This window comes from Macrotis lagotis, chromosome 5 (genome assembly GCF_037893015.1).
Source record: "Macrotis lagotis isolate mMagLag1 chromosome 5, bilby.v1.9.chrom.fasta, whole genome shotgun sequence".
Lineage (NCBI taxonomy): Eukaryota > Metazoa > Chordata > Mammalia > Peramelemorphia > Peramelidae > Macrotis > Macrotis lagotis.
In genome coordinates, this window is record NC_133662.1 from 81,138,527 (window position 1) to 81,153,087 (window position 14,561).

At 35.0% G+C, this 14,561-nt stretch overlaps 1 pseudogene; it reads left to right on the forward strand.

The window, feature by feature from the left end:
• Window positions 1-8,594: 8,594 nt before the first annotated feature.
• Window positions 8,595-12,728, forward strand: LOC141489322 (ruvB-like 1; annotated as a pseudogene).
• Window positions 12,729-14,561: the final 1,833 nt, after the last annotated feature.

The window sequence follows — 14,561 nt, forward strand, 5'->3', positions numbered from 1 at the left end:
AACCTCAATTGGTCAAATGGAAAACTCTTACAAAAATAGAATTGACCAATTGGAAAAGGAGTTGCAAAAGGTAAATGAAAAAAATTCTTCTCTAAAAGAAAAGAATGGAGTCTGTGGAAACTAATGACTTCTAGAGACAGCAAGAGTCTATTAAACAAAACCAAAAAAAACATAAAAAAATAGAATAAAATGGAAAATACCCCATCAGCAAAACCACTGACCTCGAGAATAGATCAAGAAGGGACAACCTGAGAATTATAGGTCTTCCTGAAAACATTGAAAAGAAAAAAAAAGCCTAGACTTAGTATTACAGGATTTAGTGATGGAACATTGCCCTGAAATCATGGAACCAGAGGGAAAAATAGTTATTGAAAGAATACAATAATCCCCTCTGGAAAGAGAATCCTAAAATGAAAACACCGAGCAATGTTGTGGTCAAATTCCAGAACTATCAAATAAAAAAGAAAAATCCTACAAGAAGCCAGAAAAAAACTATTTAAATACCAGAGAGCCACAGTAGGGATTACACAGGACATGGCTGCATCAACCTTAAGGGATCGAATGACCTGGAATGAGATATTCCAAAGACCAAGAGAGCTTGGAATGCATCCAAGAATCCACTATCTGGCAAAACTGAGCCTTCTCTTTCAGGGGAAAAGATGGACATTTAACTGGACATCCAACAATTGCTGATGAAAAGACCAGAGAAAATTTGGACATCAAACAGGAGGTTCAAGAGACACATGAAAAGGTCAAAAAAAGGGGGGGGGGGGGACTGCTATCCAATAAGAGGAAATGACTATATCCCGGCATGGGAAAAAGATTCTCATAACTCTTAAAATTTGTAACTCTAGGGTGGCTAGGTGGCATAGTGGATAAAGCACCGGCCCTGGAGTCAGGAGTACCTGGGTTCAAATCCAGTCTCAGACACTTAATAATTACCTAGCTGTGTAGCCTTGGGCAAGACACTTAACCCTGTTTGCCTTGCAAAAACCTAAAAAAAAATAAAGAATTGTAACTCTAACAGAGAGAATATAACTAGCCAGAAGCAATGGGCAGTCATGACTTATCCATGAGACTGTTATCCAATGGTATGAAACTGGCTGTAACCCTACTTGGGAGAAAGACTCTAATAACTCTCAAGAACTGTAACTCTATTAGAGAGAATATACTTAGCCAGAAGTGATGGATACTCAAGATTTCCTAAAACTCAGATAGAATGATTTAAAAACACTTCCTCCTTACAAAGGGGGACAGGAAGGAGACGGGGGGGGGGGGCGATGGAATGGAGGGGGTTGAATGGGGGTAAATCTCATTGCATGAAGAGGTACAAAAGACTTATGGTAATAGAGGGGAAGAAGGGAGGAGATGAGAAACACCTGAGTGTTCTTCTCATCAGACTTGGCTTAAACTTACACACATACTCAGTTAACTTAAAAAACATCTTACCAGGGACAGCTAGGTGGCACAATGGATAGAGAACCAGCCTTGGAGTCAGGAGTACCTGAGTTCAAATCTGGCCTCAGAAACTTAATTAGCTAGCTGTGTGGCCTTGGGCAAGCCACTTAACCCCATTGCCTTGCAAAAAACCTAAAAGAAAATCTTACCTTTTAAGTATTAAAAGGGGGGAAAGGGGAGGGGGGACAGAAACAGGGAGGGGAAGAAAAAGGGAAACTAACAGAAGGAAGGGAAGGAAAAAAGGAAAGGGGAAAGAAAGGGGAGGGGTGGATATAGGAGGGCAAGCACACTGAAGGTAGCAGTATTAAAAACCAAATAAGGGGGAATATGGATAAAGGGAAAAAAGGGGAAAAATGCAAATACAGGGAAGATAGAATGGAGGGCAATAAAGAGTAATTATATCTTTGAATGTGAATGGGATGAACTCTTCCTTAAAACATAAGTGAATAGCAGACTGGATTAAAAAACAGAATCCTACAATATGCTGCTTAAAAGAAACTCATCTGAAACAGAGAGATACATATAGAGTAAAGGTAAAAGGTTGGAGCAAAACAAATTTTGCTTCACCTGAAGTGAAAAAAGCAGGGGTAGCAATCCTTACCTCAGTCAAAGGAACTGCAAAAATAGATAGCATTAAAAGAGAAAGGGAAGGAAACTATATCCTTCTAAAAGGTACCAAAGACAATACAGTGATTTCAATACTGAATATGTATACACCCAATGTGATAGCATCCAAATTCTTAGAGGAGAACCTGAACGAACTACAGGAAGACATAGATAACAAAACTCTACTAGTGGGAGACCTCAAACTCCTGCCCTCAGATTTAAATAAATCAAATCATAAAATAAGAAAGAAGTTAAGGAGGTAAATAGATTGTTAGAAAACCTAAATATGATAGACTTATGGAGGAAATTGAATGGGGATAGAAAGGAATATAAAACTTTTTTTCTGGAGTGCATCGCACTTACACAAAAATTACAGAATCAATTGCAGAAAGACAGAAATAGTGAATACATCTTCCTCAGATCATGATGCAATAAAAATTATATGCAATATTGGGTCAGGGAGATATAGAACCAAAGCTAATTGGAAACTGAATAACTTCATTTTAAAGAATGAGTCAATCAAACAACAAATTATAGAAAGAATTAATAATTTTAATCTAGAGAACAACAATAAAGAAACAACATACCAAAACCTATGGGATTCACTCAAAGCACCTGTCAGAGTATATATTATATGTTTAAATACTTACATGAACAAATTAGAGGAAGAGGAAATCAATGAATTAAATATGCAACTAAAAAAAGTAGAGAAAGAACAAATTAAAACCTCCAGTTAAATATCAAATTAGAAATTCTAAAAATTAAAGGAGAAATTAATAAAATTGAAAGCAAAAGAACTATTTAATTAATAAATAAAACCAAGAGTTGATTTTATGAAAAAACAAATAAAATTGATAAACCTCTGGTCAATTTGATTATAAAAAAGAAAGAGGAAAGCCAAATTGCTAGTATCATAAGTGAAAAAGGTGAACTCACCACCAACGAGAAATTAAAGTAATAATTCAAAATTATTTTGCCCAACTCTATGGCAATAAATTTGACAATCTAAGTGAAATGGATGACTATTTACCAAAATACAAATTGCCCAGGTTAAATTAAGAAGAGATTAAATACCTAAACAACCCTATCTCAGAAAAAGAAATTCAACAAGCCATCATTGAACTCCCTAAGAAAAAATTCTCCAGGGTCTGATGGATTCACAAGTGAATTCTACCAAACATTTAAGGAATAATTGGTTCCAATTCTATATAAACTCTTTGGAAAAATAGGTGAAAACAAAATTCTGCCTAACTCTTTCTATGGCACTAATATGGTGCTGATACCTAAACCAGGAAGAGTTAAAACAGAGAAGGAAAATTATAGACCTATCTCCCTGATGAATATAGATGTAAAAATCTTAAATAAAATCTTAGCAAAATGATTACAACAAATTATCACTAAAATAATATATTATGACCAAGTAGGATTTATCCCAGGAATGCAGGGTTGGTTCAATATTAGGAAAACTGTTAGTATAAATAATGATATCAACAACAAGCCTATCAGAAATCATATAATTATATCAAAAGATGCTGAAAAAGCTTTTGACAAAATACAGCACCCATTCCTAATAAAAACATAAGAGAGAGTAGGAATAAATGTAATGTTCCTTAGAATAATAAGCAGTATCTATCTGAAACCATCAACAAGCATTATATTCAACAGGGAGAGGCTAGAGGCATTCCCAATAAGATCAGGGGTGAAACAAGGATGCCATTATCACTACTATTCAATATCATATTAGAAATGTTAGCTTCAGCAATAAGAGAAGAAAAAGAAATTGAAGGAATTAGAATTGGGAAGGGAGACAAAAACTCTCACTCTTTGCAGGTGACATGATGGTCTACCTAGAGAATCCCAAGAAATCATCCAAAAAACTAATGGAAACAATTAACAACTTTAGCAAAGTTGCAGGATATAAAATAAACCCTCATAAATCTTCCACTTTTCTACATATGACTAGCAACATACAGCAGGAAGAGCTCAAAAGAGAAATCCCTTTCAAAGTAACCTCAGACAATATAAAATACCTGGGAGTCTATTTGCCAAGGCAGACTCAGAAACTTTTTGAAAATTACAAATTACTTCTCACACAAATAAAATCAGATTTAAATAGCTGGGCAAACATCAACTCTTCATGGATAGATCGAGCTAAAATAAGAAAAAATGACAATTCTACCAAAACTTAACTACCTGTTTAGTGCCCTACCAATCAAAATTCTAAAAAATTACTTTAATGAGTTAGAAAATGTTGTAAGTAAACTCATATGGAAAAATAAAAAATCAAGAATTCCTAGGGATGCAATGAAAAAAAGTACAAAAGAATATGGCTTAGCCCTACCAGATCTAAAATTATATATAAAGCATCAGTCCTCAAAACTGTCTATTGGCTAAGAAACAGAGTGGTGGACCAGTGGAATAGACTAGGTGCAATAGCAGTAAATGATTATAATAATCTGCTATTTGATAAACCCAAAGAGTCCAGCTACTGGGATTAAAAACTCTCTCCTTGATAAAAACTGCTGGGAAAATTGGCAATTAGTGTGGAAGAAACTTAGATTAGACCAACACCTCACACCCTATACCAAGATAAGATCAAAGTGGATATAGGATTTAGACAAAAAAAAATAATATAAGCAAACTAGAAGATCAAGGACTAGTTTACCTGTCAGATCTATGGAAAGGGAATTAGTTTATGATTAAGGAAGAGATGGAGAACATCAATAAAAACAAACTAGATGATTTTGATTACATTAAATTGAAAAGCTTTTGCACAGACAAAACAAAGATCAAAAGAAATGTAGTAAACTGAGAAACAATCTTTACAACTAGTTTTTCTGACAAAGGACTCATTTCTAAAATATACAGAGAACTGAGTCAAATTTTTTTTAAAAAAAAGCCATTCCCCAATTGAAAAATGATCAAAAGATCTGCAAAGCAATCCATAGTCATATGAAAATTGCTCTAAATCATTACTTTAGAGAAATGCAAATTAAAACATCTCTGAGGTACCACTTCACACCTCTCAGACTGGTCAGTATGACCAGAAAGGATAATGATCATTATTGGAAGGGTTATGGTAAATCTGGGACACTAATAAATTGTTGGTGGAGCTGTGAACTCATCCAACTTTTCTGGAGAGGAATTTGGAATTATGCCCAAAGGGCAACAAAAATGTGCATACCCTTTGATCCAGCAATACCACTACTGGGTCTATACCCTGAAGAGATGATGAAAAAGGGTAAAAACATCACTTGTACAAAAAATATTCATAGCAACCCTATTTGTAGTGGCAAAGAATTAGAAATCAAGTAAATGTCCTTCAATTGGGTAATGGCTTAGCAAACTGGTATATGTATATCATGGAACACTATTGTTCTATTAGAAACCAGGAGGGATGGGAATTCAGGGAAGCCTGGAGGGATTTGCATGAACTAATGTTGAGGGAGATGAGTAGAACCAGAAAAACACTGTACAACTAACAGCAACATGGGGGTGATGATCAAACTTGATGGACTCACTCATTCCACCAGTGTAACAATCAGGTACAATTTTGTGTTCTCTGCAATGGAGGATACCATTTGAATCCAGATTAAAGAACCATGGAGTTTGAACAAAGTTCAAGGATATTCCCTTTAATTTAAGGGGAAAAACTGCTATCTTATTGTCTGATCTTGCTATCTCTTATACTTTATGTTTCTTCCTTAAGGATATGATTTCTCTCTCATCACATTCAGTTTGGATCGACGTATACCATGGAAACAATGTAAGGACTGGCAAATTGTCTTCTGTGGGGGGTGAGGGGAGGGAAGTAACATTAAGGGAAAAATTGTAAAACTCAAAATAAATAAAATCTTAAAAAAATACCTACTTAAATACAATTTAAAAACATTTAAATTGTAAGCTCACTACCATGAGGGGTCTTTGGTATTTGAGAGTACCTCTGACCTCTTTTTATTAATAAACAAGTTGATTTTATTGATAAGATGATTAAATTACCTAGAAATTATGTCTCTTAAACTTTTTAAACATCACAAATGATAATCCACTCCTTGGAAACAGGGAACTACATCCCAAGATTTGGAATCCCTTCCATCTCTGTGAATTCTTTTATAGGATTGTAGCATGATTGATTCAAATAATAAAGAAGCCATTAGAAAGCAATTTGCTTTTTTTTAATCTGCCCCTTTCTATCTGAGACATGATATTTGATCCTCACTGCTGATGGATCATGTAAAGAGGGTTTTTTTTTTCCTTTCCATTTTTCTTTTCAAAAGTTCCTATATATCAGATCCACATACAACAAAGTTTGGACCAGTCAGAGGAAGACCCTCTCTGACTTAATGGAATTTCTAAATCATAGAGAATTTTTTAAAAGAAATACAGTTTGGTTACTTTCAAGTACATACTATAAATCAAACTAGGCTAAAAGTGGTGCCTAGTAGAGTTCCTTGGGGAAATTGCTTTAATAAATAGATAAGACTGTGTAATTAGCATATCAATTGTATGTAAATGATGTTTTTAATAGGCTTAGAATTGTTCTTTTAAGGAATTTAAACAATCTCCCCATAATCTTAAACCATTAATTTATTCAGAAAGCTTTTCTCCTCAGGTGATTCAAATGTAAACTTTGTCCAGGACACTGTCCAAATTCCAAATAAATGGAGATTGAATTTATCAGATTTTAATCCATTTTAGTCCTTGCCATTTAAAAGGAGGAAAAGAATAAAACTGTCAATCTGGAATAGTGAGAACTTTCTGAGAATAATATTACTGAAATAGCATTGAGGTTTGACAATTTGAAACAAAAAAGAACCCTATTATTATTACTGGCAGTTGGATTGAATTTTTTTTTTAAAAGAAAAAGAAAACAAGACAGAAATGGCTTTAAGGAAGAAGGCAATTTAATTTTTTTTTAAAGGTAGAATTGTCCAGATATTTCCTATATAAAACAAACAAGACAGCAAAAGGTCTTTCAGCCAGCCTAAGTGCAGGCTAGAAACAGATTTCTCACGACTGCATTTGGCTTGTACTTCAGTGACCCCCTGCTCTTACTTTCATTTCCTAAATGCTCTTGATTTGCGCAGAGAAATAAACAATATGAGTGGTGTCACAAGGAGAAAATACATTTTTGTTGACAGATAAATACAAAAACTAGAAACAGAAGACCACACCTTTATGTTATATTAAAGAAAACATTGGACTAGGAAGCAATAGACTAGTTCTTTCATATCTTATCTACTGTCTAGCTTTATGACCTTGAACAAGCCACTGAATATTAATAAGACCTCATTAGCCTTATCTGTGATGCAAAGGAAATGGGCTAATGCTCTTTACATCTTTTTCCAAAGTACCAGGGATTCATGATTCTGATATATCCTACCCTAAACCCCAACTTCTCTTTTTTTTTTCCATATCCTAAAAGAGAGTATAATTTAAAGTAAAGAATTTAAGGTAAAGAATTCTGAATTTTTGGTCACACTATTTGGGTTAATATCCTAACTCTGGCATTTACAATCTGAGCAATCTAAGTTATTTCTCATCCCCTCTCTGGTCTTATTATCTGCAAAGTGATGCTACTTGTATGATATTATTATGGGAGAAATAGCTCCTCTCTGAGTTCATAACTGCTGTCAAATATATATTTACCATAATGCAGAAATTATTGAGGTAAAAACTTGGACTTTTTGATTATACTAAGAATAGGTTCAAGTTTCAGAAAAAAATTTGAACAATCATTAAGTTTCTAACCAGGCTTCTTCTAGGCAAAATTATATCAAAATTATAGGGGAATAATTCTATTACTTATTGCATATTACACTATGCAAATATTCTTCTTAGGTAATAAAAGTTAAAGAAAAGATAAATCCATTATCCTATTTCATGAAAGTTGAACAAACTTAAATAGTTACAAATTAGATGGTGAAGTGAATAGAGACATACACTTGGAATCAAGAAAAGCCATCCTCATGAACTCAAATCTGTCCTCAGACACTCAATAGTTGTGTGACCCTGAGCAAGTCACAACCTTTTTACCCAATTTTTCATCTGTAAAATAAATTGGAGAAAGGAATGGCAAACCACTCCAATGTCTTTGCCAAGAAAACCCCAAACAGGGTGACATGACTGAAACAATCATACAATAATCTCATATATTCCCTAAGGGGACAAACTCTATAAGTAAACTAAATCAAATTACAAATTAATCTAATTTAGAAAATTCATAAATAGGCTGATTGAGGAGGAGGATTTATATGTTTATATGTTAGGAACAGTTAGATTCTTTCTCTGGTTTGTTATGTGATGGATGTTTAAAGCTCTAAATACATTTTTACACCCTGTAGGATAGATCTTGGTCAGGTGAGGTCAATATTAAGACAGACTTTTATTTAACCAGAATTTGCAGAAGGAATGGATCTGAGTCATGAATAATGAAAGAAAATCCAAAATTCTGATATAATAATATCTAATATCCATTCCAACTCTAAAATTGTATGAAACAGTACTAGGAGTTCTCTCTGATTTCTAACATGATCACCCTAGGACAAATTCATCAGCAGATTTTACCACAAGGTAGGGCTATAATTAAATCTTTTCAAGACAAGCACAAGATCAGGGATCTAGAATTGGAATATTATTTTTATAGATGATGATGCTAAACTTCAGAGAGATTTGCTCAAGGTCATACAGATTCAGGAATATGACCAAAACCTAGCTCCAATATCTCAAAATTCGGTGCTATATTTGAAAATCAAGAAAAATGTAATATTTTAAAACTAAATTTAAAATAAAAAAGAAGTTGTGAGAGATTACTAATAAATTAACATTTATTAAGTACATATTACATGCAAAATTGTGTTTTGGTTTCCAGGTGGTATTGATTCAATCTTAAAAAATGGCCACCCATTTTAAGAATCATAGTTGGTGGTGAAAGGGGCCCCAGAGACCAAATTATTCAGTTCCCCTTAATCCCTGTCTTATAGATGAGAAAACCAAGGAGGTTAAGAGACTCGTCCAAGGGCACTCACTCAAGCAATAAGTAGAAAAATAAGGATTTGAATTCTGTTATTCCAAGTTCAAACAAAACAAATTTTCCACTCTACCACATCTCAAGTATTTTAAATGACCTTCTGTTAATTAATTCATACTTTCAGAGTTAGAAGGCAACTTAGGGATCCTCAACCTGGAGGCCAGGATTTATTTTTAAAACTATATTTTGATAAGTATATTTCAACATAATTGTTTCTTTTGTTCTCTGATGTTTTATTATGCTATTTTGACAAGAGGTCCATGGACTTCACAAAACTGTCAAAGGGGACCATTGAGAAAAAAGGAATAAGAACATCTTAGCAGGTTCACAGTGGAACTAGTTATCCTCCATACATCAATAATGACCAGTTGTTATCCTCTCTCCAGAGGGTCTATGTATGCCAGTCAATGTAGCTATCATCTGGTGAATGGAAAGTCAGGAATGACTTATATCACTTCAGCATTTATAAAATGTTCTAAGAGCTAAGGGGTCAGCTGGGAAAGGGAGAAGTAGAGGAGGAAGGTGATGAGATGCTCCCACAGTCTGAGGCAGCACTTACTCAATCCCTATTCTCTTCCACCCTCACAATCTTGTTTAAGATATTGATTAGTTCAGAAAAACTCTTGATTTACTCTATGCTCTTTTCTCCATCAGGATGTGAACTGTCTACTGAAAGGGTCTTACTTTCTATAAATCTAGGGTCCTTCCATAGGTACCAAATCCTTATAATACATCATGTATAGATAGGGCTTGGAAATAGTGGAGAAGTAAAGGGAAAGACTTGCTTCTTCCATAGTTGTTTCTTTGCATTTGGAGGTGACAAAGTGGATCATTGGGAGAATGAGGGAAGAGGTACAAAGGGAAGGAAAGAAGGTAGAGATATTCAGGCATATGGTGCTGAGTAAAACTTAGAACAAATCTATCCAGGGAAGATCCAGCCTGAAACTACCTTAAATCAACACAATTCTTCTGCTTAGATATCTCCTAGGTTTGGACTGATTTAAATCATACAATCTTCTAATGAAGTAATCCTAATTAGGTTATTACATCAGAGCTATATCTGAATAGATTGAAATACCTGGCATTCTCTCACACAGGCCCTGGCCTACTCCCTTCTCAGAATAATGTTTTTATATGCATAAAATTAAGAATACAGCATTGCAAAAGAAATCAATTATATTAACAGTACAGTTCAAAAAATATTTTAAGTTCATAGATTCCAGGTTAAAAAGCCCTGCTAAAGAAACCTCTAGTCCCTCTGGTTCAATAGGATGAAAGAGTCAAGGGTGTCATATATGACACTATTTCAGAGTTCAGACACAGTTAGCCTTATAGGATAGGAAAGTGTCAATGATGCTGGGTATTCAGACTTAGAAGTCACCAAATTGTGAGTTAGTTCTTATCCGTCATTCTCACCATGACAAAAAAGGGGCCAAGGATCATACATGAAGAAGAGATGGAGATGGAAGTTTGCAGTCTCTCTCAATTCTCACTTTGTTATAAAATAGAATTGCCACATATCAAATCCCACTGGCTGTTTTCATATGTACCATTACTTTTTATTCATTCATTCCCTTATTAATTAATTCATTCATTCTTTTGTTGTTTGTTTGTTTTAGAGTGGATGTCTCTACCTCACTCAGGCTATAAGTTCAGTAACCACTCATAAGCTCTTCCCCATTCGGATCTTCATAGAAATTTTGACTTACTTTATTTCTGGGTTCTGGGTTCTAGGCTAGCTTACCCTTCCTTGGGTAGCCTGGTCGCACCCTGTTCCTAAGAACTGACTATCAGTGCCAAACATACTGAGGATACCCAGTTAGCATCCCAACTGAAACTCAGGACACCCAAGCTCATATGATCCAACAACCTCAGTCTCCCCAAAAGCAGGGATTATAGAACTGGGCCACCACTCTAAGTTTATTTTTTTTAATAATGACAATTTTAGACTTAGATCTTTTATGCACATTGCCCCCTAATTATCTAAAAGATTTAATCTACTTGTTCAGGAATGGACTCCATTTGCTTCATCTAATTCATTATTGTTTTCAATTTCCTTCAGAAACTAGAAGGTTTAATTACCCCTTTATAGTCTGAAAAAGAATTCTGATCTTTCCAGTCTATAATTTTTCTGTGCTATAAACTATCTGTGCCTTAGTCAACCATTCTCATGTGTCCAATGCTTGTTACCTCCTAACTTATTTTTTCCTATTGGTAGTGTCCTGCATCTGGAACTTTCTGTGTTTGGGACCCTTCAAACTAGAAATTTCCAACTTACTAGCTGACTGACATCTCTCTGCCTATAATCTCAGGAGGGAAAAATCAACCAGACCTACCTGTTTTATGAGTAGGACCTCTTGGAACAGACAAAACAACCCTATCCCTGGCTATTGCTAAAAAATTAGGTAGCAAGGTCCCCTTTTGTCCTGTGATCTCTCTATAGAAATTAAGAAGACAGAAGTTCTGATAAAAAAAACTTCAGAAGGAGGGGCGGCTAGGTGGCGTAGTGTATAAAGCACTGGCCTTGGAGTCAGGAGTACCTGGGTTCAAATCCAGTCTCAGACACTTAATAATTACCTAGCTGTGTGGCCTTGGGCAAGCCACTTAACCCCATTTGCCTTGCAAAAAAAAAAAAAACCTAAAAAAAAAAAACTTCAGAAGGGCAATTGGTCTGAGGATGAGGGAGACCAAAGAAATTTATGAAGGTAAAGGCATAGAATTAACTCCATATGAATGAATATGACAAAATCATCAGTCACATAATTATAGAATTTAATAATAGCAAAAGAAACCAAATAATTGAAAGTTTGGAGAAAGAGGTAATGAAAATTGGAGAAGTGATATACCTGGAAGCTAACAGTGGTTTAGTGAAGACTTATGCTACTGAATTCAATACTGAAGTGGAAAAATGTGTTGCTCCCTTGACAAAGGGCAACATGTGCCAACAAAGAAAAGAAAAGAAAAAGAAATGATTCAGGGTGTGACCCTCCCTGACTTAGATGTTGCCATTGCTCAGCCCCAGGATGAAGGGAATATCCTTTCCATGATGGGTCAGTTAATGAAGCCAAAGAAGATTGAAATCATCAACAAGCTATAAGGGGAGAGTAATATGGTGGTCAAGAAGGACATTGAACAAGGCAAAGCAAAGTTGTTTGCTGGTGTGCTATTTGTCAACAAGGGTGCGGCATGTGCTGAACGCAGGATGCATCAGTGTCCTACTCCTTGGAGGCCTCCATCATCTCTGCTGTTGTTTTCACTTCCACTCAGGGCATCTGTGTCATAAATGATACTGAGAATATGGTCTCTCATCTTGGAATTCCCCGGATCATCCACACTATGTCATACTCCCACAAGAAATAACAGATAATAAAAATCATACCTCAAACAAAAGGGATTAACTTCAGTGAAGAAGTACTGAACCACCTAGGAGAAAATGGTACCAAGACAATATTAAGACAAAGAGAGCAGCTCCTGACCCCAGCCAACCTATAGCCAAGATCAATGAGAAAGAACATGGAGAAGGAGCAGGTAGAAGAAATTAATGTAGTCTTATAAGATGCCAAGTGTTCAGTCAAAATCTCAGCCAAATCAACAGGATAAATATATAAAGCACAATATTAACCCTTTTAGTTGAAATGGAAAGATATCAAAAATGGACCTTAGAATAAAAGAGCAAAACCATGAGCATAAAAACCTCTAGACTTAATATGTGTTCCAAGTTCTCAACAGTTACTTGTATAATCAATTTTGTGTGAAATGATTGATTTAAAATTTTAACATCTGATTAACTATGATAGACTTAGCTCCTCTCAGCAATACAGTGATCAAAAACAATTCTAAAAAACTTGTGGAAAATGACATCCACATCCAGAGAAGGAATTATGCAGTCTAAATGCAGACCAAAGCACACAATTTTCATTTTTTAAAATTTGTCTTATGTTTTTTTCCTTCTAATAGTTTTTTTCTCCTTTTGTTCTGATTCTTCTTTTACAACATACCTAATGTGGAAACATGTTAACCATGACTGTACATGTAAAACCTATATCATTACTTTCTATCTTGGGGAGGTCATTTGGCAAGTCATTTAACCCTGTTTGCCTCAATTTCCTCATCTCATGAGAGAAACTAAATGATTTGCCAAGATCAAATAACTAGTATATATCTGCAGCATGATTTGAATCTCATTCCTTTTTATTCCAAACACACTGTTCTATCCACTATATCACACTGTCTCTTCCTTCATTTTTAGTCCCTGCTTCACCTTTAATGCTCCCTTGGTGTGATATCAGTTTACTGTTGAGCTGCTTGGGTCATGTCTGACCACCTCTGACCCTATTTGGGGTTTTCTCAGAAAAGATACAAGATTTATTAGCTGTTTCCTTCTCCAGGTCATTGTACAGATGAGGAAACTGAGGCAAATAAGGTTAAGAAACTCCCAGAAAATAGTACAACAAAAACTGGGCAAGGGCGCACATTTCATACCCTATACCAAAATAAGGCCAAAAGGGTACAGGATTTAGACATAAAGGGTGACAACATAGATAAATTAATAGACCTAGAAATACTCTATCAGATCTATGGAAACAGGATAAATTTATGACCAAACAAGAATAAGAGTACATTATAAACTGCAAAATGGATGATTTTGACTATATTAAATTTAGAAGTTTTAGCACTAATAAAATCAATGCTGCCAAAATTAGAAAAAAAAAGCAGAAAGCTGGGAAACAATCTTCACAACAACTAGGATTTCTGATAAAGGTTTCATTTCTAAAGTATATAGAGAGTTGCATCAAATTTACAAGGTTACAAGTCATTCCCCAACTGATAAATGGTCAAAGGATATGAATAACAGTTTTCAAATGAAGAAATTAAAGCTATATACAATCATATGAAAAAATGCTCCAAATCATTATTGATTAGAGAAATGCAAAATAAAACAACAATGAGGGGGCAGTTAGGTGGTGTAGTGGATAGAGCACCAGCCCAGGAGTCAGGAGAATCTGAGTTGAAATCCAGCCTCAGTCACTTAATAATTACCTAGTGTGTGGCCTTGGGCAAACCACTTAACCCCATTGGCACCCCAACAACAACAACAATAAGATATCACTCCACATCTACCAGAATGTCCAAGATGAGAAAAAAGGAAAATAATAAATGCTGGAGAGGTTATGGGAAGATTGAGACATTGATGCATTGCTGGTGGACTTATGAATGGATCCAATCATTCTGGAGAGCAATATGCCCAAAGATCAATAAAACTGTTCATACTCTTTGACCCAACAATTCTAGGCCTATATTCAGAAGAAATCATAAAAATTGGGAAAAGTCCCACATGCTCCAAAATATTGACAGCAGCTCTTTTTGTAAAGGTAAAGAATTGGAAACTGAGGGACTGTCCATCAATTGGGGAATGGCTGAACAAGTTATGGTGCATGAATACTAAGCATGGAATGACTTACAGGAG